At 48.6% G+C, this 27,054-nt stretch overlaps 1 long non-coding RNA gene across 1 annotated transcript; it reads right to left on the bottom strand.

Annotated features, from left to right (window-relative positions):
• Positions 1 to 2,418: 2,418 nt before the first annotated feature.
• LOC148715565 (uncharacterized) lies at positions 2,419 to 27,054 on the bottom strand. The gene is made up of 3 exons (XR_015973844.2): positions 26,940 to 27,054; positions 3,404 to 3,633; positions 2,419 to 2,553 (listed from the first exon to the last, which is right to left on the bottom strand). It is a non-coding gene; the product is annotated as an uncharacterized LOC148715565 (long non-coding RNA).

The following is a 27,054-nucleotide window of genomic DNA, read 5'->3' as shown; positions in this document are numbered from 1 at the left end:
AAGATAAGGTTTCCACTATTACGTTAGACAATGCATCTTCGAATGACACAACAGTCAAGGTCTTGAGGGATAATTTTGCAATCAAAGGAAAGCTTTACTTCAATGGAAAAATATTTCATGTTCGCTGTTGTGCACATGTTTTGAACCTAATGGTACAAGATGGTTTATTAGAAATATGAGATGTAATTGAGAATATCCGCAAAAGTGTGAAATATTTGAAGATGTCTCCTTCACGACTTCAGAAGTTTAATAACATTGTTAAACAGTTGAAGTTGTCAACCTCTAAAATTCTTCAACTTGATGTGCCTACTCGATGGAACTCAACATATAAAATGCTAGAGTCAGCATTGGAGTTCAAACTGGTGTTTCCAATGTACAAAGAAAGAGACTCCAACTACAAATAGTTACCATCCGAGGAGGACTGGATACGAGATACAGAGATTTCAAAATTTTTGAAAGTTTTTAATGAAGCCACAAAAGTGTTCTCAAGACATCAATATCCAACTTCGAATTTGTTCCTTAAAGAAATTTGGAGAGTGAAAAAGAAATTAAATGATATATCCTTCGATACTAGAGATTTTGTGATGCACATGACTTGAAGAATGAATGAAAAATTTAAGAAGTATTGGGGAGACTGTAACTTACTAATGGCAATTGGAGCAGTTTTGGATCCTCGCTATAAAATGCGGCTCATTATATTTTATTTTTCAAAAATTTATAGTGTGAATGTTTTTCAACGCCATATTGATGATGTTCGTGAAGCTTTAGATATGCTACTCAAGGAATATGTATCTTCAGAGGGACAAATACACGTTAGTGCTAGCAATGTCACTAGTACCTCCTCTAAACTGAAAAGAAAAGAAGGGATGATGATAACTTTGATATGCGGGCTGAACAACATGGGGATGTTCTTCCTGCAAACAAAACTAAGTTGGACATATATCTAGAAGAAGGTATTTACAAACCTAGTGATGAAGACTATGACAAGTTTGATGCTTTGAACTGGTGGAAAGCCAACACCCTAAAATTTTGCTATCTATCAAAGATGGCTCGGGTCATACTATCCATTCCTATTACTACTGCTACTTTAGAGGCCACATTTAGTGCTAGAGGTAGAGTGCTTGATCAATATTGTAGCTCTTTGAAGCCTGAGACTATACAAGTTTTGATTTGTACTGGAGATTGGTTGCGTCATGAGCTTGGATTGGAGCAGTCATCAAATGTAAGTATCATTTATAGTATTTAATATATCTTTTAATAGTTAGTTTTTCAATTTATAATTTCTGGTTTCTTGTTTAATTTACAGGTTGATGAAGAGTTTATGCAATGGAACATAGAGACGTCTAAACTAGACTACTTGAGAACTTGAGATTTATTATGTTTATTGTGCTTCTTGAACTCTTTTGTAGAACTTGATTTGTATTGGATGTTTTTTAGTTTGTTGGGGTTTCACTTAGACCATTTAAATTCTCTTTGATTGTCATTGCCTTTGTGCTTGGATATGGTTAATTCTTTTCTTTTCAGTCTGCGACCGGGCTTGCTGTCATTGCCTTTTTTTGTCTGTGACCATTTCAACAATTGCCAGCCCACTTGATGGATCAACAGAAACAAGTTAGTCATGTTCATGGTTCTACATCCTTTAGTTCTGGGTCGTCATTTTATGCAGATGGACGTCCATATTACAATGCTGAAGATGGAGCTAGTGGTGCAGATAAAGATCATATGACTTCTCTGCAAAGAAATTTTGGTCCAAGTTCATCCACCTATGAGCAGGAGGTATCTTATTGTTATTCTTCTACAGTTCTACTCAAGGTAATGCTTCATTTAGCATTTGGCTTTGTGCATGAATGATATCCCAAGTGCTGCTGCCATCTACGTTGGTCATTTGTCTTTGTTTTTATTTGACAATTTCATGCTAACAGTATCCTTTACTTTGGGTTACTGCATGAATTTGCTGTCCACAAAGGACAGCTTTCTTTAAATTTGTCAGTTGTATTATTGTACTAATATTGGATGCAGAACCTCTGGAATCTTCAATAGTGAGCACTCAAGATGTTGACATTAGTTGCAAGCTTTACAGATCATTATTTGTCCTTACAGTAACTGTTATTTGTTTTGGTCATATAGACTAATCTTTTGCTGATTTTCAGCTTCCATATGATGTATATGGCTATATTTTGATTTCTTAATATTCTTATCTTTTTCTGCAGAGACAGATGCTGTAATTTATGCGAACTTGAACAGCCAAATTTGTTCCCTAGTTTTGATGCATAATCTGGTGATTATTTTCCAAAATTATTAGATCAAAGGAAAGACATCATGAATTTAAAAAATCACATGTAATTGCTGGAATTGGGTTTTAAATTTTAAAGATCCTTTTCAATTTCAGGAGCTAGGCCTATTAGCTGGAACACTGGTTGGAACTTCACTTATTTAGCAATGGATCGCGGTTGATCTTAGTGGTCTGGGAGGAAAAGCGAGACCTTGTTGGAGTTGGGTCATCGAGCAGTGTTCGTCAGCTATCCATCTTCATCTTTGTTTAGTTTATTATACCTGTTGCAGGATTTTCACCCCGACAACAGCCCACACACCGGCCAAGCAGGAAAAGCGACTGCGTTTCTTCCCGAGGTATTGTCCGCTTTGGGGCTAACCCACAGGAGGCTTGGGCGACCCCTCACGGTTTTGTCCCACAAAAGGGCCCTCGGGAGGAAAGGTTGGACCTCCTCATTATAAGGCACAGACCTTTTCGCTGATTAGCCGATGTGGGACTAAAGTTCGGAACCCCATCCCACAATTACGGGATTTTCACCCCGACAACAGCCTACACACTGGCCGAGCAGGGAAAGCGACTGCGTCCCTTTCCGAGGTATTGTCCGCTTTGGGGCTAACCCTGCGGGCGTGGAGCTCGCACAGGGCGCACACCTGACCTGCGGGCGCGGAGCTTGCAGGGTTAGCCCCAAAGCGGACAATACCTCGGAAAGGGACGCAGTCGCTTTCCTTGCTCGGCCGGTGTGTGGGCTATTGTCGGGATAAAAATTCCGCAACAGTTGGCGCTAGAAGGAGGGCCCCGGCCGCGCACAGACCTTCCCGCTGGGGGGGCTGTGTTGTGGGATGGGGTTCCGAACTTTAGTTCCACATCGGCTAATCAGCGGAAAGGTCTATGCCTTATAATGAGGAGGTCCAACCTTTCCTCCCGAGGGTCCTTTTGTGGGACAAAACCGTGAGGGGTCGCCCAAGCCCCCTGTGCAAGCTCCGCGCCCGCAGGTCGGGTGTGCGCCCTGTGCGAGCTCCGCGCCCGCAGGGTTAGCTCCAAAGCGGGCAATACCCCGGGAAGGGACACAGTCGCTTTCCCTGCTCGGCCGGTGTGTGGGCTGTTGTCGGGGTGAAAATCCTGCAACAATACCTTTTTATGTAGGCAAGAGCCAATCCTGTTAACAGCAATGGCTGTTTAGAGATGCTTAGCGTAAGCTAATTTCAATGGCAGATCTGTTAACTCTCATGCCATGGAATGAACAGTGCAGCTTTGTTATGCATATGCCATTGGTTTGATGGCTGTGATCGAATACTGCTGGCTGCTTTATATTACTGTTTTTCTTCATGAATTTGAACTGATTGCAATGCCTTTTCAGATACCTTTTGTTGCTGGAAATTGGACCCGGGGGCAATCTTCGGTCGAGGAGAGGGAGCAGCGGGAGGTCACCACGGCGGGGCGGCGACCAGTCGGCGGGCGGCGTCCTCCATCTGGGGTGGTCGGAGAGAGGGAGCAGCAGGTCCTCACGGCGGGGCAGCGCTCCGTCGGTGGGCGGCGTCCTCCATCTGGGGTGCCTGCAGACAAGCCGGTGGCCGGGTTTTCCGGCGTCGGCCCTCCGACGCTCAAGTCAGGGAGAGGGCAAATAGTGTAGAGAGGAGAAGAATAGTGTTTGTAGGGTGCGTAATTTTTCCAACCCCCCCACCTGAGGGGCCAAGGTTTCCTTTTATAGGCGGGGGTCGGTTTACCTGTGATGTAACGGGGCGAGGCCGTAGTACGGCTCGGCATGTTGTTCAGGTCGGCGCACGATCAGGTGAATCATTGCGTTGATGTCGGTGGTGAGGTCGTCGTACGACCTGGGCTTGCACGCTACCAGACGAATTATTGCATTGGTGTCGGAGGTATGGCCGAGATCAGAGACTTATCATGGTTGACTAGACTCTGCTGGGCTAACTTGCCGTGGAGAGCTGAGAGTCCGTAGATGACAGGAGCCATGCGCATTAAATGTGGAGTAAGCCGGAGATCCGCATTAATTGTGGAGTAAGCCGGAGATCCGCATTAATTGTGGAGTAAGCCGGAGATCCGCATTAATTGTGGAGTAAGCCGAAGATCCGCATTAATTGTTGAGTGAACTGGAGGTTTACAGTAGCCATGCGCAATAAATGCCGGGGGGGGGCGTCAGAGTATGGTCCTCGGCCGGACCTCAGAGGGGCATGGCCGTAGTAGGTGGCTGATAAAGGTAGACTTTGAACATCAGGGTTTTCCTAGGTCGGAGGTCTCGAGGCCGGATGTCTGGAGGTCGGGCGTTCCGAGGTCGGACGCCGACTTCGGCTGTCCAGGGTCGGCGATTGTGCAGCTTCTCGGGGGCATTCGTGTCATTGGAGGGAAAAGTCTTATTCCCCCAACACTACCCCCCGACTTCCGAGTTCGAGCGGCTTGCGGGCTCGGACGTGGGAAGTAAAGTCTATCATTAAGGTTGGACGAATCTCGTCCGCGCCCTTGTGTTTGTCGGAGTTTTTATGGTGAAACTTGCGCCCTTTGGTGCCTCGAGGTTGCTTTATTCAGTGAACTTATGATGAGGCTTGTATTCTTACGTTTTTCGAGGCGGCTGTAACGGGGGTGGCGCTTCTTGGATCACCGAGGTCGCTTCGTGCGGCGGACCCATGATGAGGGTCCTCGAGCTCGGCGAGGCGGCGCCTTGATCCTGTGGTCGAAGCTCCCCGTTCATCAATGAGTGTGCCGTTGTGTTTCAAAATGGACACGCGGCATGATCTGAGGTCGGACGTTTCCGATCTCGTGTTACCGGATCATGGATCTGGCGAGTTGGAGGCTACATCGGGGCTCCACGTGCCCCAGGGCCTTATTAAATGAGGGGAGCGGGGGTGCCGTCCGCTCGTTCTTCAAGGCGATTCGATTCTGCGGACCCATGATGAGGCCTCGAGATCCGATGGGACAACATTTCGATTTCGTACCCGATTTATTGATTCGGAGTGAATACGGTGCCTCGGCCTCCGAGGTCGACACGTGGCGCAATCCGGTCGGAGGATGGGAACCGACCCTGCCGATCTGGGCCGTCAGGGGGGCCTATATAAACCCCTCGAGTTTGCCCTAAAGGTTTTATTTGGCTGCCTCTTATTTTTGCTATCCTCCTTCTTGCTCTATTCCCCATCCAACTCCTGCCGTCGGTGTCCGGAGCGATTTCCGGCGATGTCCAGTAGGTCCCTACCCTGCAACTGCTAGGGTTCCTCTTCCTTTTCCTTCCCCAGTTTTCATCCTCCATTTTCAATCTCATTTCGCTCTTCTGTAAAAATGGGTCTCGGTCCTGAGGAGGTTGGGTCAAGTCTGTCGGGGGAGGAGTTGGAGTTAATCCGCTCCCGATTTTTCTTACAGCCCGGGTTCCGCCTCGAAACTGCGGGGCCGGAAGATAGGGTGACGCGGCCGCCCCCAGGTCGGATCGCGGTTCACCGCGAGACCCTCTGGGCTGACCTGCGGTTCCCCGTTCACGAGTTCGTGAACAGCTTGCTGGTCGAGTACCAACTCGTCCCAGCACAGCTCGCTCCGAACTCGTGGAGAACCATCATCGGGTTCCTCTCCCTGTGTCTCGGGCATGGGATCCCGATTACCGTGAGCGTCTTCCGTCGGTGTTTCTTATTAAAGAAGAACCCGGCGGACGCGGAGTGGCTATACTTTGCCTTCCGAGGCGGTATGTCGCTCTTTCACGGGGCCCCTTCCTCTATTCATGAGTGGAAGGGAAAATTTTTCTTCCTGGCGTCCGAGGCGCCGTGGGGGTTCAATCCGAAGTGGGGACACCCTCGGTTGAAGGCCCTCAACAAGCTCTCCGAGCCCTCGGGGAGGGAGCTGAGGGTCCTGGACTCTCTGCAAGCCCTCGGGAAGGGCTACGACCTGACCGAGCTCCTACGGGAGGACGCCCTGGTGAGCGTGGGTCTGAGCTCGGCGCGCCCCGAGGGTAAGAGCAGTTGCATTACCTTCTTGTTTGTCTTTTCTTTTCGTTTATATTGGTCTAACACTTGGGAAATTTTTGATTTCAGACATCCCTCACATGCCAACCAGCAACGTGTCCCTCTTCTCCCGCCTGAGGAGGCGTGAGGCCGAGGCCGGGGGAGCTATGCCCCAGCCTCGGAAGAAGGCGAGGTCGGCCGGCGCTTCCACGTCGGCCGGGACGAGTGGCCCCAAGGCGGGGGCCTCCACAGCCGACCCGAGGCGGGCGCGGGTCGTCAGCGACGCGGGCCCAGCGGCCCCTCCTTGCCTTGCCCCCATTGCCCAGCGGGAGGGCCCGACTTCGGGTTCCTCACAGCGCTCGGGGCCCGAGCCGACCAGGGGCCCTGAAGCAAGCGGCCCCGAGATCCCGAGGCCGGACGTGCCGAGCTCCTCAAGGTACTTTCAAGAGGAGTCGGATGAGCTGGACTCCCCTATCCCCGAGGGGAGTTCAGCTATTGTTGCCCAGATAGACAACCCAAGAGGGGGGGTGAATTGGGTTTTAAAATAATTTGGGTATTTAAAACGATGTGGATAAGTAATTAAAACTAGTGTAAGTTATTTAATTAATTACTATGTGCTGTGAGTGATATGAAAGGAAGAAGAATAGAGACACGCAATCACAAACACCAAGTTTTATAGTGGTTCGGAGCTAACCCTTGCTCCTACGTCCACTCCCCAAGTCTCACTTGGGAATTCACTATAACCCCCCTTGGATTACAGCCGGTTGTTTTCCAAGCTCACAACCAAACTTGTTGTTTTACGAGCTCACAACGAACTCGGTCGGTTTTCCCAGGCTCACCGACTAGAACCACCCCGATTGTTTTCTCGGAATCACAATCGAACCCTTACACACGTTGGTTTTACACTCGGCTCACCAACCAACCTCAATCCCCTTGATTCAATTCCCCGATTGAACCAAGCAAATACAATGTGTAAATAAAAAGAAGAAACAGAAAAATACAGCTTCTCAAAAGCAGATAAAAGACAATATGAACAATAAATGAAGTTAAGAAGCCTCAAACGCTTTTAGGTTGGAGAAGAGGAATGGCTTCTTAAACTTCTGGTCTCCTCTTGAGTGAGTAGTCGACTTGAATGCAGGAGGAGAAGGCTTTAATTGCTGGGAAGATGTAGGTGGATGCAGTAAATGCAGATCTTCCTCTTTTTCGTTGAAGAACACGTTGCAGAGCTTGAATGCTTGATTAGTTGGAGTGGAATGGTTCTTCTCTGCCTTGCTACAGTCTTCTGTGGCTATTTAAACCAACCCCCACGGAAACTAGCCGTTAGAGAGCTTTTTCTGCCCGTTCTGCACACTCTGCGCAGCCTGACAATGTGTCCGTTGGTGGGTTAGAGTCGACTCGCGCGATCAGGAGTCGACTCGGCTGTAGCGGGAGTCGACTCAAGCTTTTCCGGAGTCGACTCGGCAACTGTTCCAGATTTGAATTAAAGTTGCCTTCACGACTGGGAGTCGACTCGTCTTGACCTGGAGTCGACTCGCCAACTTCTGGAGCTGACTTAGCAATTTCGGAGTCGGCTCATCCACTGAAGTCCGTGGATCCAATTTTGAATTTGATCCACTCGAGTCGACTCGACTGTCCTGGGAGTCGACTCGAATCTCAGAGCCCGAACTTCCGATTTTCTGTCTTTTGGCTCGTCCAGTCTTGGAGTCGACTCGAACTTTCTCGGAGTCGACTCGGCTCTCAGTTTCCGAAACTTGGTCTTCTGCCTTTTTGATGTGAAGCTGTCTTGGAGTCGACTCGAGCTGTCTGGGAGTCGACTCGAATCTCAGAGGCAGTAACTTGGTCTTCTGTCTGTTGATGGTCGCGGAGTCTTGGAGTCGACTCGCATATTGCGGGAGTCGACTCGAATCTCAGAGTCCGAAAATTGCTCTCTGACTTTTTCTTGTGTTCCTCTGAGAGTCGACTCTCATCTTCTTTGGAGTCGACTTGCCATCCATCGGAGTCGACTCGCGTTTCACTGGAGTCGACTCGAATCTCAGACCCGAAAACTGCTCTCTGACTTTTTCTTTGTGTTCCTCTTGGAGTCGACTCTTACTATCCTGGAGTCGACTCGGTGAACATCGGAGTCGACTCGCGCACTTTGGGAGTCGACTCGTTGACAGGTTCTGAGTTGAAGCTTTCTGTTCTTCTGTCTGTTCTCAGTCGGAGTCGACTCGTACAGATCTGGAGTCGACTCGAGCCCGTGCCAGTGAACTTGATACGCTTGGAGTCGACTCGTGATACTCTGGAGTCGACTCGAGTCTCAGACTTTGGTTCAAGCTGTCTTCTTAACTTATCCAAAAATTATGAACCAAGTCTTGAGACACTTAGACAAGATTTTCACTGAAACACTTAATTGAATTCATTAGTAAACAAGAAATATACTCAATTGCTTTGATCTCATCAAAATCAAATAGGGTTTTAATCAATCACTCCACAATCTCCCCCTTTTTGATGATGACAAAATACTGAGTATATGTAAAGTGAATTGCACAATAAACAATGAAATAAAATCCATAAATGAATTCAAATGTCTGGTAATTCAATTTATCCAAGCTTGAAAGGAGTGAAACAATAAATTTCGGAGTTAAAGCTCCCCCTTTCATTTGGAATTATATAAGCCTTCATATTATACAATCAATTGTTTGGCTTATATGTCATTAATGATTTTGCTTGATTAAAATTCAGATTCTCCCCCTCAAGATATGCATTCTACTTTGTTTTGATTCTTTGAATTTCCTTTTTAATGCTTTGAAGTTTTTGAACTGAAATTTTGGTTTTTTGGAGGAAAAATCTGTCAATTTGTTCTTGAGTAGGATTCAGCTAATCTCCGAATATTCCTTGAATAGATTCTGGAGATTACTCCATTAGGAGCCCCAAAAGGGAGATAATGAGCCTCGGGGTACCGAATCCACTTAGAACAAATTTGTGTGTTTTAAGAGTTTATCTTTTTATTGATTTCCATTGATTCCTTTTACATATTTTATGCATATTTTTCTTCCTTTTACATATTTCTCCCCCTTTTTGTCATCATATCAAAAAGAAGGTAAACAGAACACACAATCAAACATAGATCAAAAGGCACATTATTGAAGAAAAATGCGGCTACTCATTGTATTAATTTGTATGTAAGTACATTTCAGAATACAATAAGTAACGTAAAGCAATACATGTCAAAGCAAAATACAAAAAGTAGCTACGGTCTCCTCGAGGATGTAGGTCCTCCTCTCGAGGATGTATCTCCTCCTCTCGAGGATGTGGCTCCTCCTCTCGAGGATGTGGCTCCTCCTCTCGAGGATGTATCTCCTCGAGGCATGCGCTCCACGAGTGATTGGACCGCATTGGTCACGTTCTCTAGCTGGCGAATGATGGCCTGGATGGCCCTGCTCTGTGTCGTATCCAGCTCGAGTACTGACTTCTGCAGTCCGTCCAGCTTGTCGATGAGCACATTCGACAAGCGCTCGGCCCCTGCGGTGGTGGTGGACATGTCACGGCCGATGTCATCCCGCATCTGTCGAGTGGTGCTCGTGACCTCACTCATGCTGTGGAACTGGGCCTGTATCAAGGTCCTCATGTTGTATATCTCTTGCCGCACCTCAGCCGTCATGTCTGTCACGGCTGTCAGGGAAGGGACCAATGCGGAAGATGTGGGCGCAGGAGAGGGAGTAGGCACCGCACCCCGGAGCTCCTGGAGCAGATCTCGGACTATCTCCTGCCGCAGCTCCCGGAGCTGCTCAGACGAGATCCGGACCTCCATAGGCTGAGTGGGTGGAGCTGAGGAGGAGGGTCCGGCGGAGGTGGTAGGAGCAGGAGTGGATGGAAGATCTGGATGGTCTGGAAGGTCTGGGTAGTCTGAATCGGGCTCAGGACTGGGGGAAGGTCTGGTGGTCTGTGAGGTGAGGGACGACTTCCTAACCCAGATCCCCTCTCTCTTCCGAAACCCCATCCTGTGTAGGGTCCCTGCACGCATGCGATCAGTCCATCGCAATGCGCGAAAGGGCTCCCCCTCAAGAATGGGAATCTCGTACTCCCTAAACAGAAGGGTGAATATCATGCCGTATGGGAGGGTGAGCCTAGGTCTATCTAGGGGCTCACACATATACCTATAGATGAGTTTGGGGAAGTTGATCGGGGTGTCCTGAAGAATATAAAACATAAGAGCTAGGTCTCTCTCATTTACAAAATCAAATCTCTCTGTCTTAGGGAAGATGGACCTAGACAGTATACTCAAAAGGATTCTCACCTCAATCGGAAGTGAGCTAGCAGAAACCTCGTCTAGAGGTGACTGGGGTGGATGCCCTAGAACGGCCGTAAGGGCCTCAACCCTGTCCTCAGGGTGTGTGGGAGCCACCCCTACTAATGGAAGGTGGAGGATGTGGGCAATAAGATCCTCCGTAACAAACAGAGGGACACCGGCTACTGTGCCCTCGATACCCCCATCTCCCCGATGGACGGTACCATAGAACTCTCTAACAAGGCCAGGGTAAGTGGGGAGATCTAAAGTGAGGAAGTACTCTAATCCCTGTGCCCTAAGCCTATCACCTATGGTGAACCCTTCCCGGGAGAGATAGTCGAAATCGACATATCTCCCGGTGGTGACGGCCTTCCCGGCCAATGGCCTCGCGGGAACCGCCCTAGGCGGGGAACGAGCCGGAGGTGGTTGCCTCGCGGGATCGTGCCGCGCCTTGGAGCGCCGCTCGGGACCGGCCTCGGGTCGGGACCTCTTCCGGACAACGGTCTTACGCGGCATTATGACCTAGACGGAATGAAAAACCTAAAGGACGGAGAAAGGTCGACGGAGGAGGCTTGGGACCGACCGGGGGCGACCTAGGAAGGGATGAAAAACCTAAGAACCGGTGAAAGATCGACGGAAAAGGGGTTGGAGACGATCGGGGACGACCTAGGAGTCGGCTCTAGGGCTTTTGAACAGTGGCGGCTTGAGAGAAAAGTGTTTTCGAAACGACAAATCTAGGGTTAAAAAGTCGGATCCCGACTGCGAGTCGACTCCACTGAGTCGCGAGTCGACTCGACCTCGAGTCGACTCGAGAATATGCGCGAGTCGACTCTCCTTATGCGCCTGTAGACTTCGAGTCGACTCCCGACTATATGCGAGTCGACTCCCCCTCTGCTGCCATCTTTGCGAGTCGACTCCCGCAAATGCGCGAGTCGACTCCCCCTTAGGAGCCGACTCTGAAACTTACTTGAGTCGTCTCTAACCTTGGCACGCACCTAAAAATCATGCTATAATCGTGCCAAATGAGGGAAAAACACTAAAGTATGATCTGATTTGATGATTATTGAAAAGAAACTCTATTTTAACCACAATCTAGTTATCAAAATCAATAAATCTAGTGGAAACCACCACTAGGATGGATCAATCACTCCTAATCCCCTCCTAAGCACACTAAACCTCTCTTCACTTAGGGGTTTTGTAAAAATGTCTGCTAATTGATTATCAGTACAAACAAATTGGAGTGTCACATCACCATTCAATACATGATCTCTTATGAAGTGATGTCTTATCTCAATGTGTTTAGTTCTTGAATGTTGAATTGGATTTTTAGTTAGATTAATGGCACTTGTATTATCACAATTAATGGAAATTTTATCTTGTTTAATGCCATAATCTTCTAATTGTTGTTTAATCCACAAGATTTGAGCACAACTCTCGGCTGCAACATATTCAGCTTCAGCAGTAGATAATGCAACCGAGTTTTGTTTCTTGCTAAACCATGAGATAAGATTTTCTCCTAGAAATTGACACGACCCACTGGTACTTTTTCTATCAAGCTTACATCCAGCGAAGTCTGAATCTGTGTATCCTATTAAGTTTAGGCTAGATTCTTTAGAGTACCATAGCCCTATGTTCTTAGTTCCTATTAAGTATTTAAAAATTCTCTTAACTGCAGCTAGATGTGATTCTTTAGGATTAGCCTGATATCTAGCACACATGCAAACACTAAACATAATATCAGGTCTACTTGCAGTAAGATACAATAAGGATCCTATCATACCTCTATAAAGTTTTTGATCTACAGATTTACCTGATTCATCTTGATCTAATTTGCATGATGAGCTCATGGGGGTGCTGATTGACTTGTTTCCCTCCATATCAAACTTCTTGAGCATCTCCTTGATATACTTGGCTTGATTGATGAAGATGCCTCCTTCAGACTGTTTGATTTGAAGCCCGAGGAAGTAGTTCAGCTCTCCCATCATGCTCATCTCAAACTCACTCTGCATCAAATCAGCAAATTCTTCGCAGAGGCGATTGTTAGTAGCACCGAAAATGATATCATCAACATAAATCTGTACTAATAACATATCTTTGTTTTGCTTTTTCAGAAATAGGGTTGTATCTACATTTCCCCTAGAGAATTTATGTTCTAATAGGATTTGCTAAGTCTCTCATACCATGCTCTAGGTGCTTGTTTTAAACCATAAAGTGCTTTGTTCAGTTTATATACATGATTAGGATATTGATGATTTTCAAAACCAGGAGGTTGTTCTACATATACCTCCTCATTAATATACCCATTTAAAAATGCACTTTTTACATCCATTTGAAAAAGTTTGAAGTCCTTAGAGTATGCATATGCTAATAATAGTCTAATAGCCTCAAGTCTAGCTACAGGAGCAAAGGTTTCATCAAAATCTATACCTTCTTCTTGATTATAACCCTTTGCTACTAGTCTAGCCTTATTCCTTATAACAATTCCATTTTCATCAAGTTTATTTTTATAAATCCATTTCGTGCCTATAATAGGATATTCAGAAGGTCTCTCTATTAGATTCTATACCTTGTTTCTAGTAAATTGGTTTAATTCTTCTTGCATTGCATTTATCCAATTTACATCATTTTCGGCCTCTTCTATGTGTTTGGGCTCAAAGTGTGAGACAAAAGCTAGATGGTTATTTAAATTTCTAAGGGATGCTCTAGTCCTAACCGGTTGAGATGGATCATCTAGAATTAGTTCCTTAGGATGCCCGTGAGCATACCTCCAAGCTTTAGTTAGCCCATGATCCACAATAGCCTCTTGGCTTGATGATGCTCCTTCACTCAACTTTTGATTATCATCTTGTAATGCCATCTCATCTATCTTTTCTTCAAGAATTTCAACATCATCATCAAAATTAACTTTCTTACTAGAGGAGATGTCACTAGAGTCATCAAATACAACATGTATAGATTCTTCTATAACTAAGGTTCTTTTATTAAAGACTCTATAGGCTTTACTAGTTGTAGAGTAACCTAAGAATATTCCTTCATCCGATTTAGAGTCAAATTTACCTAGATTATCTTTCCCATTATTATGAACAAAACACCTACATCCAAAAACATGAAAGTAATTAACCTTTGGTTTTCTGTTTTTCCAAAGTTCATAAGGTGTTTTCTTTATGATGGGTCTTAATAAAACTCTATTTAATATATGGCAAGAAGTATTAATGGCTTCTCCCCAAAAGTACTTAGGGAGGTTACTTTCACATAACATAGTTCTAGCCATTTCCTCTAGAGTCCTATTTTTCCTTTCCACAACTCCATTTTGTTGTGGTGTCCTAGGTGCAGAAAAATTATGGGTTATCCCCTTTTTACTACAAAATTCCTCAAATGACTGATTTTCGAATTCAGTTCCATGGTCACTTCTAATGGCTATGACTGAAGACTCTCTAGCATTTGTTACTTCCTTATGGAACTTCTTAAAAACAGAAAATGCTTGATCCTTATGTGCTAGGAACATGACCCATGTGTACCTAGAGTAATCATCTACAATAACTAGACCATATTTATTTCCACCTAGGCTTGTTGTTCTAGTTGGTCCGAATAGGTCCATGTGTAATAATTCTAGAGGCCTAGAGGTAGAGACACATTTTATGGATTTAAATGAGTTCCTAGATTGTTTGCTAAATTGACATGCTTCACATATTTTGTTCTTTTCAAATTTTAATTTTGGCAAACCTATCACGGAATCTCTTTTAACTAGTTTAGTTATTGTGTCCATGCTTGCATGACCTAACTTACGGTGCCATAACCAACTGGCATCATTATCTTTAGTTTCATTAACAACTAAACATTGGTTATATTTTGCAAGATCTTCTAGGTCAACAACATATACATTTCCACGTCTAATCCCTTTAAAAGCTAAACTATTGTCATTAGGGTTTGTTATAATGCATAGTGATGGTTTAAACATAACATCATATCCTTTGTCACATAATTGACTAATGCTTAACAAGTTATGCTTAAGACCATCAACATATCTAACATTATCTATAAAAGTTGAAGGGGTGATTTGAACTTTACCAATACCAATGATGTGACCTTGGTTGTTGTCTCCAAAAGTCACAGCACCTCCCTTCTTCGCTTCAAGGGTGAAAAATTGATCCTTATCACCCGTCATGTGCCTTGAGCAGCCACTATCCAAATACCAGCAGTTTTTGTTGACCTTGGCTGCAAGACACTCCTACACAAGCAAATCATGTCAACTTAGGTACCCAAGTTTTCTTGGGTCCTTCATGGTTAGTCAAGTTGGTTCCTTTTGGAACCCATACCCTTTTAATTTTTCTTCTTGATTTACCTTTCCTAAAGTTACACACATTTGCTTTATGACCTATAGTTCCACAACAAAAGCAGGTTATTTTCTTAGTTTTAGTTTCCCCAGCTTTAACAAAGAAGTTACTAAGAAGTTTTTGTTTATTTCTTGGTTTATATCCTAAACCCGCTTTATTAAATACCGCTCGTTGACTATTGAGTATCATATTTAACTTTTCAGAACTATATGTAAATTTTTCAACTAAGGGTTTATATTTGTTAAGTTCTTTAGTTAGTGTTTGATTTTCTGTTTTTAGATCATTTAGTTTGTTTGTTAGATCCTTGTTTAAGATTTGTTTATGGTTTTTAAATTCTGAAAATTCCTTAGTTAGTTTTTCATTATCTTTAGTTAAGGTATTAGTCTTTTGAGTTAAAAGCTGGTTGCTTGTCTTAAGTTCTATATTTTCTTTGGTGATTAAATCCTTATCCTTAACTAATTTATCGTATTTATGTAGGTATGATTGATTAGTTATTTTTAGTTCTTTATTCTTAAGATTTATTGCCTTATATTCTATCATTAATTCATTAAAAGCATCATAAAGTTCATCAAATGTAAAATCAAGCTGTGTTTCGGAAGTTACCTCATTTTCATTGGCCATGAAGCAGAAATTGGCCTTCTCTTCTTGTTCTTCATCCGATGATGAAGATGATGTGTCGGAGTCCGATAGGGTGGTGACAAGGGCTTTCTTCTTCTTGTACTTGCTGCCCTTCTTTAGTAAGGGACACTCAGCTCTGATGTGTCCCGGCTTTTTGCACTCATAGCACCCAATCCCCTCATTTTTCCTTTCGTTACCTTTGTCCTTGCGGTAGGAATTTGAGGGGCCTCTCCTTTGATGATAAGCCTTCTTGTGGTTGATGAATTTTTTGAACTTGCGCACAAGAAGTGCCTCACCATCATCTTCCTCATGTTCTTCTCCTTCACTGCTGCTACTGCAAGATAATTCCTTGTTAGATGAAGTAGATTTCAGAGCTATTACCTTTTTCTTGTGGGAGGACTCTTCCTCGTTGTGTTGCTTCATGGTTAGCTCGTGCGTCATTAAGGATCCAAGAAGCTCCTCGAGTGGTAATTTGTTCAAGTCCTTGGCTTCTTGGATTGCCGTCACTTTAGCTTCCCACGACCTTGGTAGACACCGAAGGATTTTCCTGACAAGCTCACTGTTAGTATAGTTCTTGCCAAGGCTTTTTAGGCCATTGACAATGTCAGTAAACCTAGTGAACATGCTAGTGATTGTCTCATTAGAATCCATTTTAAATAGTTCATACTTATGAACCAATATATTAATTTTGGATTCTTTAACTTGATTTGTGCCCTCATGGGTCACTTCAAGTCTATCTCAGATCTCTTTTGCAGAGTTGCAAGTAGAGACCCTATTGAATTCATTTCTGTCTAAGGCACAGTAAAACACATTCATAGCTTTAGAATTTAGTTGTGCCTTTCTCATGTCATGTTCATCCCAATCCTTTTCTAATTTGGGTACCGTGATACCCTCTACATATGTGGATGGGATGTATGGGCCATTTACTACAATGGTCCACATCTCATAGTCTTGGGCTTGGATGAATATTCTCATCCTAGCCTTCCAGTATGAGTAGTCGGATCCATTAAAGAAAGGGGGTCTTTGGGTGGACTGACCCTCAATGTGGGAAGATCCAAATGGGGTTGTCATTTTGATCTTTTAACTCTTGGGTGGAAGAGTTTAGGCTCTGATACCACTTGTTGCCCAGATAGACAACCCAAGAGGGGGGGGTGAATTGGGTTTTAAAATAATTTGGGTATTTAAAACGATGCGGATAAGTAATTAAAACTAGTGTAAGTTATTTAATTAATTACTATGTGCTGTGAGTGATATGAAAGGAAGAAGAATAGAGACACGCAATCACAAACACCAAGTTTTATAGTGGTTCGGAGCTAACCCTTGCTCCTACGTCCACTCCCCAAGTCTCACTTGGGAATTCACTATAACCCCCCTTGGATTACAGCCGGTTGTTTTCCAAGCTCACAACCAAACTTGTTGTTTTACGAGCTCACAACGAACTCGGTCGGTTTTTCCAGGCTCACCGACTAGAACCACCCCGATTGTTTTCTCGGGATCACAATCGAACCCTTACACACGTTGGTTTTACACTCGGCTCACCAACCAACCTCAATCCCCTTGATTCAATCCCCCGATTGAACCAAGCAAATACAATGTGTAAATAAAAAGAAGAAACAAAAAAATACAGCTTCTCAAAAGCAGATAAAAGACAATATGAACAATAAATGAAGTTAAGAAGCCTCAAACGCTTTTAGGTTGGAGAAGAGGAATGGCTTCTTAAACTTCTGGTCTCCTCTTGAGTGAGTAGTCGACTTGAATGCAGGAGGAGAAGGCTTTAATTGCTGGGAAGATGTAGGTGGATGCAGTAAATGCAGATCTTCCTCTTTTTCGTTGAAGAACACGTTGCAGAGCTTGAATGCTTGATTAGTTGGAGTGGAATGGTTCTTCTCTGCCTTGCTACAGTCTTCTGTGGCTATTTAAACCAACCCCCACAGAAACTAGCCGTTAGAGAGCTTTTTCTGCCCGTTCTGCACACTCTGCGCAGCCTGACAATGTGTCCGTTGGTGGGTTAGAGTCGACTCGCGCGATCAGGAGTCGACTCGGCTGTAGCGGGAGTCGACTCAAGCTTTTTCGGAGTCGACTCGGCAACTGTTCCAGATTTGAATTAAAGTTGCCTTCACGACTGGGAGTCGATTCGTCTTGACCTGGAGTCGACTCGCCAACTTCTGGAGCTGACTTAGCAATTTCGGAGTCGGCTCATCCACTGAAGTCCGTGGATCCAATTTTGAATTTGATCCACTCGAGTCGACTCGACTGTCCTGGGAGTCGACTCGAATCTCAGAGCCCGAACTCCCGATTCTCTGCCTTTTGGCTCGTCCAGTCTTGGAGTCGACTCGAACTTTCTCGGAGTCGACTCAGCTCTCAGTTTCCGAAACTTGGTCTTCTGCCTTTTTGATGTGAAGCTGTCTTGGAGTCGACTCGAGCTGTCTGGGAGTCGACTCGAATCTCAGAGGCAGTAACTTGGTCTTCTGTCTGTTGATGGTCGCGGAGTCTTGGAGTCAACTCGCATATTGCGGGAGTCGACTCGAATCTCAGAGTCCGAAAATTGCTCTCTGACTTTTTCTTGTGTTCCTCTGAGAGTCGACTCTCACCTTCTTTGGAGTCGACTTGCCATCCATCGGAGTCGACTCGCGTTTCACTGGAGTCGACTCGAATCTCAGACCCGAAAACTGCTCTCTGACTTTTTCTTTGTGTTCCTCTTGGAGTCGACTCTTACTATCCTGGAGTCGACTCGGTGAACATCGGAGTCGACTCGCGCACTTTGGGAGTCGACTCGTTGACAGGTTCTGAGTTGAAGCTTTCTGTTTTTCTGTCTGTTCTCAGTCGGAGTCGACTCGTACAGATCTGGAGTCGACTCGAGCCCGTGCCAGTGAACTTGATACGCTTGGAGTCGACTCGTGATACTCTGGAGTCGACTCGAGTCTCAGACTTTGGTTCAAGCTGTCTTCTTAACTTATCCAAAAATTATGAACCAAGTCTTGAGACACTTAGACAAGATTTTCACTGAAACACTTAATTGAATTCATTAGTAAACAAGAAATATATTCAATTGCTTTGATCTCATCAAAATCAAATAGGGTTTTAATCAATCACTCCACAGCTATTCATGATGCTGAGGTCGCACGCGCCGTGTTCCGGCGGACCGAGCCGAGTTCCGGAACATTTCGCTGGAAGAGGTCGTTGACAGTACCTACTGCAACACCGCCCGGGTAAGTCCTTTTCTCGATTTTCTTAAAGTTATTAGCGAATCCATATGTTTTTAACTCACGATCATTTTGTCTCTTTCTCTACAGCATGTTCACGAGCTCGACACCCTGGTGTTCATTGCCCAGGGATGTCAGGAAGAGACCCGGCGGGTCAGCCGGCAGTTGGAGCCGGCTAAGAAAAGGATCGCCGAGCTGGAGGCGGCGTTGGCCGAGGCCGAGACTCGGCGAGAGGCCACCGAGGCCGGGCGCCTTGCTATGGCGGAGGCGCTCGAGGAGGAAAGAGCCGCCCACGCCTTGACTAGGTCGGCTCTGCGCGCCTCAGAGGCGCGCCTGGGGGAGGTCCAATCAGAAGTCGCGGGCCTCAAATATGAGGACGGGGTTTTCCGCCTCCGAATCGAGCAGCTTGAGGCCCGAGAGAGGAGGGCACTCGAGCGAGCTGAACATGCCGTGGAACTCTTCAAGGAGTCGGAAGAGTTCCGCGACATGTTAGAGGAGGAGACGGTCGACGGGTTTCTCCGGGGTTTCGAGAACTTCCGGCAGCAGATGGCCCGGTTCTGTCCCCATTTCGACCTTTCGACGGTCCGTCCGAGGATGAACCTGGGCTACGGGTCCGACACGGAAGACCTTCCTGCCATTTTGACATCCGAGGCAGGATTGTATGAACAAGATCCCGCCGAGCCTTCGACGAGGGTGGCCGAGACGGACGGCGTCCCGGAGGCGGCACCCGAGGCCCCTGCCCCCGACCCCGAGCCTGTGCCGGCTGAAGGTCCCGAGGTCATCACCGTGCCAGACGACCCCGCGGATGTTGCTGCCACCGCTTAAGACTTGGCGTATTTTTTTTCTTTTTCATTGTATCCGAGGTCGGCTTTTGGATGGCCGACCTCCAATTTTGTAATTGGCCTCTCCGCCCTTTATTAATGAAAAAATGCTGTCATCCTGTGCTCGTCTTTCCTTTTCTTGTCGTGAATGAGGCTAGAGTCTTAGCTAACCGTCTCACCGATTTCTAACTTTGTATTTTAGTTTTCGGGTTGCTTAACAAAGTCGCCCTTTTTCCTGGGCTATATCTGGGCTTTCTCGGATCCTAGTCATTCCGACCAAAGGGAGCTCCGAGCCCAGGTTTTTTAGAAAATTTTTCCAAGTCCTATAACTCGGATCTTAGAATCGCAGGAGTTGCCATGCCTGGCCTTTAGGTTCTTAAAGGCATCGGGGTCGGGCCTTAGCCCTTCAAGTAAGACCGGGCTAGGTCTGTTCGTGCCGCTATTCGGGGAGTCTAGTAGGGTTTCCGAACTCGACTCCCGGATCCTTCGTAGGGAGCGCGGGCTAATAGTCGAATTATCGCCGAAGGTTTTCATAGTTATCGTTCTCGGGCTTTGCCGAGGTTTCGGTGAGCAAGGCTAGGGTCTTTAAAGATTGCCTTGGTATCTGTGTTCGGCTGATACACTCGCGGCCGGAGTCACTTTCTCAGCTAGACATCGGAGTCTAGGTATGGGGGCCGGGTTGGGCCCGAATTTCTGAAAACTTGTACGAGTTGTGGAGATTTGACGAGCGGAGCATGCATAATGTCATCAGGAGATCGGTCTTAAGCCGACCCATTGGAGTAGCCCGACTTTGGGCGAAATAAGTCCCCAACGTTAGATGAGACTCTGCTTAGCAATATGTAGATAAAATTTGACAAGGAGGGCATCGAGTTAGATGTACCTCTCGCATTCTCAGAGTTGTGCTCCACATGGCGGAGTAGGTTGCTTCCCTTCCTCGTCGACTTCCGGAGTCATTTTTGACTTGTAAGGGCTCGGGCTTCTCACGGACCTGACGACACCCGCCGAAGTTGAGAGGACCTGGGGAGGCTTTATTGATTTGTAGCTCTTTTCGAGGTCAAGGGAGCTTGAGACCCTATGGTCGGACCTCGGGGCGCCCCAACCTTGGTCGAGGAATCTTACGTCAGGTCGGCGGGTCTGAGGACGCTTTGCTGACCTGCAGTGCATCCCGAGGTCGAGGGAGTTTGGGACTCTACGGTCGAACCTCGAGGCATCCCGATTTTGGTCGGGGGATCTGGGGATCACAGACGACCCAATATTAGAAGAGAATTATGATTATCAAAATGGAAGAATTATTTGCAGAAAAGAGGCTGAGTCTATTGCCCTGATTGTTTTGAACCCCTCGGGATTTCACTGGTAGTACATTCGTAGATTCTCGGAGTTCCAGCTTCGCGGGATCAGGGTCCCCTCTAGGGACTTCAATTTGTATGCTCCGGGTCGTGCTCGGGCGATTTGATATGGCCCTTCCCAATTTGGGGCGAGCTTTCCTTGCTCGGTCGGTTGAGAAGCCTCGGCTCTCCTGAGGACGAGGTCCCCTACTTTGAAGAGCTTGGGCTTGACTCTGGAGTTGTAGTATTGGGCCGTTTTCTGCTGGTATCTTGCCATACGGACCCGGGCGACCTCTCGTGTCTCTTTGACGAGGTCCAAGTTGCTCCTGAGCTGGGAGGAATTGGTGTCGGGGTCGTAATGCTCCACCCTTGGGGAAGGAAGGCCGGTCTCTAGCGGGATGACGGCTTCAGTGCCGTATGCTAGGTTGAAGAGGTTCGGCTTCAACCCATTTGGTGAAGTAGTCGATGGAGACGACCAGGAACTTTCTCTGTCCGGTGGCCAGGAAAAAGGGCCCCAGGATGTCGATCCCCCATTGGGCAAACGGCCAGGGGGCGATGATGGAGGTCAGCAGGGCCGAAGGTCGGCGCTGGATATTAGCGTTCCGTTGACATCGGTCGCACTTGCGGACGAAATCTGTTGCATCCCTCTGGAGTGTGGGCCAGTAATATCCTTGCCGCAGGATCTTATGGGCCAGTGCCCGACCCCCCAGGTGATTTCCGCAGATTCCTTCATGGACCTCTCGGAGAGCGTAGTCCGCCTCGGAGGGGCGGAGGCATCTGAGCAGGGGAGAAGTAAATGATCGACGATAAAGTCTATTCTCGTACAAGACATACCGGGGGGCTTGGCGCTTGATTCGGCGAGCTTCTGTCCCGTCATGAGGTAGGGTCCCGTCTTAGAGATAGCAAACGAACTCGTCGATCCAGCTTGGCTCGGAGTCGATGCACATGGCGGGCTCTGGTTCCTCCGTGCTGGGGACCTGAAGATATTCGAGCGTAGTTCCCTTGGGAAGCTCGCTCATGCGGGAGGTTGCCAATTTGGACAGCTGGTCTGCCCTGAGGTTTTCCGCTCTGGGAATGTACTGAATACTGAAGGAGTTCAGGGCAGACGAGAGTTCCCGCACCTTTTGGATATACTTTTGCATGGATGGCTCTTTAGCTTCAAAGTCTCCTTGGATCTGGTTCACTACCAGCTGGGAGTCGCTGAAGGCTTTTAGGTCCTTCACTTTCAGTTCTTTCGCCAGCTTGAGCCCGGCGATGAGAGCCTCGTATTCAGCCTCGTTGTTCGAGGCTGGAAATTCGAGGCGCAAGGCTTGCTCGGCCACCACTCCATCTGGACTGGTGAGGATGAGCCCGGCTCCGCTACCCCCCGAGATTGAAGACCCGTCCGAGTGTAGGACCCATGATGGCCTCGGTGCTTCCTCCGTGGATACGGGAGGCAACTCGGGGTCGTCCGGCAGGGTACATTCCACGATGAAGTCGGCGAGTATCTGAGCTTTGATGGCCGGCCTGGGCCGATATTCGAGGTCAAATTCCCCGAGCTCGACCGCCCATTTGGCGATCCTCCCCGCACGATCCGACCTTTGCAATATTTGCTTCATAGACTAGTCGGTCAGTATAGCTATTGTGTGGGCTTGGAAGTAAGGTCTGAGTCTCCGAGCTGAGATGATGAGAGCGAAGATGGTCTTCTCAAGTTTAGAATATCGGGTCTCAGCATCCCTGAGAACCCGGCTGGTGTAATAGACCGGCTTTTGGAGCTTGTCCTCTTCCCGGATGAGGACTGAGCTCACTGCAGCTGGGGAGACGGCCAGGTATAAATAAAGGACCTCGCCCTTCTGGGGCTTGGTGAGCAGCGGGGGAGAGGCCAGAAGGCTCCGGAGCTCTTCAAAGGCTCGCTGGCATTCTTCTGACCACCGGAAGTCTTTCGGCCGCTTGAGGCTCTTGAAGAAAGGGAGGCAGCGCTCGGCTGACCGGAAGACGAACCTTCCCAAGGCGGCAACCCGCCCTGCAAGCCGCTGCACCTCCTTAACTGTTTTCGGAGGCGCCATTTCTTGCAGCGCTTGGATTTTCTCGGGGTTGGCTTCAATTCCACGTTGGGTGACTATGAAACCCAGGAATTTGCCCGAGGTGACTCCGAACGCGCACTTCGCCGGGTTGAGCTTCATTCGGTATCTCCTGAGCTTGGAGAATGTCTCGTTGAGGTCAGCTACATGGTGCTCCACCGCTCGGCTTTTCACCAGCATGTCGTCCACGTAGACTTCCATATTTTGGCCAATCTGATCTTTGAAAATTTGGCTGACCAGCCTCTGATAGGTGGCTCCAGCATTCTTCAGGCCGAAGGGCATCACCTTGTAGCAGTAGGTGCCATTGTCGGTGATGAAGGCCGTCTTTTCCTCGTCTTCCGGCGCCATTCGGATTTGATTATACCTTGAAAAGGCGTCCATAAAAGTTAGCAGTTGGTGTCCTGAGGTGGAGTCGACGAGCTGGTCGATGCTTGGAAGGGGGAAGCTGTCTTTCGGGCAGGCCTTGTTCAGGTCGGTGTAGTCCACGCACATGCGCCATTTCCCATTGGCCTTCTTCACGAGGACTACGTTGGCGAGCCAGTCCGGGTAGGAGACCTCCCGGATGAAGCCGGCTCCGAGGAGTTTGTCCACCTCCTCGGCCGCAGCCCGTTGTCGTTCTGGGGCGGAGCCCCTTTTCTTCTGCTTCACAGGTCTGCTAGTTGGCTTCACCTGGAGCCGATGGACCATGACCTCAGGGTCAATTCCTGGCACGTCCGCGGGCGACCAGGCGAAGACGTCAGCGTTGTCCCGCAGGAAGCTGACGAGGTGGTCCCTCTCGCAGGCGCCAAGGCCGGAGCCGAACTGTACAGTTAGCTCAGAAAAATTTTCTCGTAGTGGAACTTGAACAAGAAGCTCACCGGGCTCTACTTGCTTCTTCCAAGGGGTGTCCCTCGCATCGAGGGTTTCTATGGGTAATGAGGGGCCCGTTGGCTGAATCGTTGCCCCGGTTGGTTGCTTTACTCCGTGGGCCGCCATGTAGCATTGCTTGGCAACCAGCTGGTCTCCACGGACCTCGCCTACTCCTTGGACGGTGGGGAACCGCATGAGCAGATGGCGGGTTGAAACTACGGCTCGGAGGGCGTTTAGCCCTGGGCGCCCAAGGATGGCGTTGTAGACCGAGGGCAGACGGACCACCAGGAAGTCCGTCCTCACAGTGCTCTCCCGGGGAGCGAGGCCAACTGTGACAAGGAAGCTAGCCTCACCTTCAACTGGGACTGAATCCCCAGTGAACCCAACCAGTGGGGCATTAATTCTCCGGAGATGTCCTTCTGGCAACCCCATTTTTTGGTAGGCATGATAATACAAAACGTTGGCTGAACTTCCATTGCCAACTAGGACACGCTTTACATCAAACCTATTTACAATCATAGAGATGACCACAGCGTCATCATGAGGGGTCTCGACCCCTTCTAAGTCCTCGTCCGAGAACGAGATGACTTCATCAGTGCGTGGGCGCTTCGGGGGTGCTCCCTGGGCGGCCGTTCCTGCCGAGGCCCTTCCAATCATGTTGATGGTGCCGGCAATGGGCCTGTTGTCGTCCGGATTCTCGGACGGTATGGTATTCTCCGCCGGCCTCCTTTCCTCATGTCGGTTCCTCACGAACCGGTTGAGTACTCCCCGACGGATGAGTGCTTCTATCTCGTCCCGGAGCTGGAAGCAGTCCTCCGTGTCGTGCCCACGGTCCCGATGGAAGCGACAGTACTTCCTGGGATTACGGAGAACTCCCGTGTCTCGCATAGGAGGCGGGGGTTGGAAGAAGTCCCGACCCTCGATTTCCATCAGGATCTCGGCCCGGGGAGCATTGACAAGCGTGTAGTTCTCGTACCTCCCCGTGTATGTCCGAGGCCGTGGTGGAGACCTCGGTCGAGGAGGGGTCCTCTGCTGAGGTCGTCCCTGCTGCCGGGGCGGGCTCCTCAGCCGGGGGAGATTCTTCTCTCGACGGGGAGATCGACTCCTTTGTCGGCCGCGTTCCTCGCGGCGTTTCTTCTGCTTCTTTGAGGCGGGCTCAATTGCTCCCCGCCTGGAGGTGACCGCCTCCTCGGCCTTGGCGTACTTCCGGGCTCGGGCCAGCATCTCGGTGAAGTCGGCCGGAAAGCTCTTCTCGATGGAGAAGAGGAATCGGTAGGAGCGAACCCCAGTCTTCAAAGCCGACATGGCTATTGACTGGTCTAGCTCGCGAACTTCCCAGGTGGCGGCGGTAAAGCGGTCCAGGTACTCTTTAAGGGATTCCCCCTCCTCTTGTTTGATGTCCAAGAGGGAATCTGACGTCCGTCGTTGGCGTCGGCTGGCAGCAAAATTAGTGGCGAACTGCCTGCCGAGTTGCTCAAAAGAGGATACCGTGTTTGGCTTCAGTCCAGAGAACCAAAGCCGAGCGGTCCCTCGGAGGGTTGCTGGGAAGGCCTTGCAAAGTATGGCCTCCGAGGACCCTTGTAGGGCCATGAGGGCCCGATAGCTCTCCAAGTGGTCGAGAGGGTCGGTGATTCCGCTGTAGGGCTCTACCTGAGGCATTTTGAACCTCGCGGGAACCGGCTCGTCCTCGATCTGACAGGAGAAGGGGGACTTGGTAGTGAACTCAAAGTCTCCCTCTTGCCTCGCCTTCTTGCTGTGGAGCGCCGCAATCTGGCGCTCCAGATGCTCAATTTTTCGGTCGAGCTCCCCCGCCCGCGGTATTGTTGCCGTGATCCGCGCCGGTTCGCGGTGGTCTGGGGCTGACTCAGCCTCAGAAAGTTGGGGTCTCCTGTCGAAATCTTCCCCCAGTGGCTCCCTCCGGGGAGAAGTCCGTTCTTCGTTGTTGGCTCTGGAGGAGCCACGCAGATTTTGGCTTGAGAAGACCGGGCCATTGGGGGGACACTCCGGCGGGACCTGAGTCCGTGGGGGGAGCGTTGGTAAAGCTTCCTCGCGTCGTAGGCCCTGAACGGCGGCGGCCAGGGCCTGGACTTGCTGTACCAAGGCATTGAACTGTTCCGGCTGGACCTGAGGAACTGGGTCAGCCGGAGTTGGAGAATTCTGGACGGAGCGTCCAGAACTTTGCGGGGGACGCCGGGAGATGTTGGAGGCTCCCTTACTTCTCAACTTCATGATCGCTACTCGGTCCCTTCCTCTAGCGCCAACTGTTGCTGGAAATTGGACCCGGGGGCAATCTTCGGTCGAGGAGAGGGAGCAGCGGGAGGTCACCATGGTGGGGCGGCGACCAGTCGGCGGGCGGCGTCCTCCGTCTGGGGTGGTCGGAGAGAGGGAGCAGCAGGTCCTCACGGCGGGGCAGCGATCCGTCGGCGGGCGGCGTCCTCCGTCTGGGGTGCCTGCAGACAAGCCGGTGGCCGGGTTTTCCGGCGCCGGCCCTCCGACGCTCAAGTCAGGGAGGGGGCAAATAGTGTAGAGAGGAGAAGAATAGTGTTTGTAGGGTGCGTAATTTTTCCAACCCCCCCACCTGAGGGGCCAAGGTTCCCTTTTATAGGCGGGGGTCGGTTTACCTGTGATGTAACGGGGCGAGGCCGTAGTACGGCTCAGCATGTTGTTCAGGTCGGCGCACGATCAGGTGAATCATTGCGTTGATGTCGGCGGTGAGGTCGTCGTACGACCTGGGCTTGTACGCTACCAGACGAATTATTGCATTGGTGTCGGAGGTATGGCCGAGATCAGAGACTTATCATGGTTGACTAGACTCTGCTGGGCTAACTTGCCGTGGAGAGCTGAGAGTCCGTAGATGACAGGAGCCATGCGCATTAAATGTGGAGTAAGCCGGAGATCTGCATTAATTGTGGAGTAAGCCGGAGATCCGCATTAATTGTGGAGTAAGCCGGAGATCCGCATTAATTGTTGAGTGAACTGGAGGTTTACAGTAGCCATGCGTAATAAATGCCGAGGGGGGGCGTCAGAGTATGGTCCTCGGCCGGACCTCAGAGGGGCATGGCTGTAGTAGGTGGCTGATAAAGGTAGACTTTGAACATCAGGGTTTTCCTAGGTCGGAGGTCTCGAGGCCGGATGTCTTGAGGTCGGGCGTTCCGAGGTCGGACGCCGACTTCGGCTGTCCAGGGTCGGCGATTGTGCGGCTTCTCGGGGGCATTCGTGTCATTGGGGGGAAAAGTCTTATTCCCCCAACACCTTTCATGAGATATAACTAGGTGGCAACGAGTGCAATGCCTTTTCAGATACCTTTCACGAGGTCAAGAGGAAGTGTGATAAGAGAAAAGAGGTATCTCATTGTTATTTTGCTTGC

Source organism: Phoenix dactylifera, chromosome 1, assembly GCF_051530095.1.
Source record: "Phoenix dactylifera cultivar Ajwa chromosome 1, Ajwa_hap1_PhDact_Kaust_v1.1, whole genome shotgun sequence".
Classification (NCBI taxonomy): Eukaryota; Viridiplantae; Streptophyta; class Magnoliopsida; order Arecales; family Arecaceae; genus Phoenix; species Phoenix dactylifera.
The sequence above is the reverse complement of the archived record's forward strand: the minus strand, read 5'-3'. Positions and strand labels throughout refer to the sequence as shown.